Source organism: Crocuta crocuta, unplaced genomic scaffold (assembly GCF_008692635.1).
Source record: "Crocuta crocuta isolate KB4526 unplaced genomic scaffold, BGI_CrCroc_1.0 scaffold64, whole genome shotgun sequence".
Lineage (NCBI taxonomy): Eukaryota > Metazoa > Chordata > Mammalia > Carnivora > Hyaenidae > Crocuta > Crocuta crocuta.
The window spans coordinates 12,869,923-12,872,087 of NW_027530640.1; the positions used below are offsets into that span (position 1 = coordinate 12,869,923).

Consider the following 2,165-nt stretch of genomic DNA (forward strand, 5'->3'; position numbering starts at 1 on the left):
ATTTTGGTATCAACGGCCTCATAGAGTGAGTCAAGAAGTGTTCCATCCTTATGTTTTGGAACAGGTTTGTGAATAATTTGTATTAATTATTATTTAAAAAAATTTTTTTGTTTTCATTATGTACTACATTGATATACCGCATAACCTTCTAGAAAGAGTAGATGAGCATAACCACATTATTTTTCATCTACCAGGAAAAGGCTTCTTTAATTGATACCCTCCAAACCCTTTGACACATAGTAACAGTTAACTCCAGAGACATGCCTATCTCTTTGCATCAAACTCCAAGAATATGAATAATAGGCAACCGTTTTTTCTTTGCCCACATTACTAAACCTGTAGATGTGCACAGTGACTATGTGGGGGATGACCAAACACATGGCCATGATACGAATCTCAGGCAGAATCTTGAACCAATTTACACCGTGGTTTCCATGGCCAAACACTTCCTTCCTGACCCCTTAAAGGTGACTCAAACTTGGCCCCTTCCCTGTAGGTTCTTTCAGTTCTTCTTTGAATGACTATCTGGTTCTGGGCTTTTCTTGTGGGTGGTTTAAAAAAATTATTATTACTAATCCAATATCTGCATTTTTTAAAATGTTTATTTTTGAGAGAGAGACAGTGTGTGAGTTGGGGAGAGGCAGAGAAAGAGGGAGATGCAGAATATGAAGCAGGCTCCAGGCTCTGAACTGTCAGCACAGAGCCTCACGTGGGGCCCAAACTCAAGAACCGTGAGATCATGATCTGCACTGAAGTCAGACGTTCAACTGACCCAGCCACACAGGCGCCCCAATATCTTCATTTGTTATAAGTTTATTCAGATTTTATATTTATTCTTTTTTTTTTTTTACATTTTTTTAATGTTTTATTTATTTCTGAGGCAGAGAGACAGGGTGAGCAGGGGAGAGTCAGAGGGAGAAGGAGGAACAGTATCTGAAACAGGCTCCAGGCTCTGAGCTGTCAGCACAGAGCCCGACGCAGGGCTCGAACCCACAAAGCGTGAGATCATGACCTGAGCCGAAGTCGAACTCTCAACCGACTGAGCCACCCAGGCACCCCTATATTTATCGTTAACTTTAGATAGGTTGTGTCTTTCTAGGAATTTTCCCATTTCATCTGCATTACCTATTTTGTTGGCCTAGAGTTGTTCATAGTATAGCATATCTTTCTTTACAATTTTTATTTCTTCATTTCATTTCTGATTTTAGTAATATGATTAGTTTCTCTCCTTTTTCTTGGTCATGTTAGTTAAAGGTTTGTCAATGTTAGTGATCTTTTCAAAGGGCTAGCTTTTGGTTTCATTGATATTTATTCTTTTTTCATTTTCTTGTTTATCAATATCTAATCTTTGTAATTTCTTTCCTTCTGACTGCTTGTTTGCTCTCTTTTTTTCCCTTCACTATCTTAAGGTGGAAGTTTAGTTTATTGATTTAAGATCATGTTCCTTTTTTAAATCTAAGAACTTATAGCTATAAATTTCCCTGTAAATACTTGTCTTCCATAAGTTTTGATATGTTATGGTATATTTTTATTTACTTCAGACTGCTTTCTTATTTTTCTTCATATTTCTTCTGTTACCCAGTAGTATATTGTTTACCTTTTACACTTTTTTTGCATTTCCCAAATTTATTTCTGTTATTAATTTCCAATTTCCATTAAAGAGGAGCATCCTTTTATGAGTTCATTCCTTTTAAATTGATTGAGACTTGGTTTACAGACCAGCATATGATTAACCTAGAGGATAGTCTATGTGTACTTGAAAAGAGCTTATTCTGATGTTGTTGGATGCAATTTTCTGTAGAATTCTCTTAGATATAGTTTGTATAGACTGCTCTTGAAGTCTTCAATTTCCCTGTTGATCTTCTACATAGTTGTTTTATACCGTATTGATAGTGGAGTATTCAAGTCTTTGTCCATTGTTGAATTATTTATTTCTACCCTCAATTATGTCAGCCTTTGCTTCATGTATATGTGGGCTCTGTTGTTAGGTGAATATATGCTTATAATTTATAACATAATTTTTATAATAGAAAACATCATTCTTTAGTTCTAGTAACATTTTTGCTTTAAAGTCTATTTAATCTGATATAAATAAAGCCACTATATATATATATATATATATATTTTTTTTTTTTTTTTTTTTTTTTTTTTTTTTTTTTTTTTAG

At 34.2% G+C, this 2,165-nt stretch overlaps 1 pseudogene; it reads right to left on the minus strand.

Moving 5' to 3' along the window:
* Window positions 1-206: 206 nt before the first annotated feature.
* LOC144235335 (NADH dehydrogenase [ubiquinone] 1 alpha subcomplex subunit 1 pseudogene) overlaps window positions 207-2,165 on the minus strand; it is a 4,448-nt pseudogene continuing 2,489 nt past the window's right edge.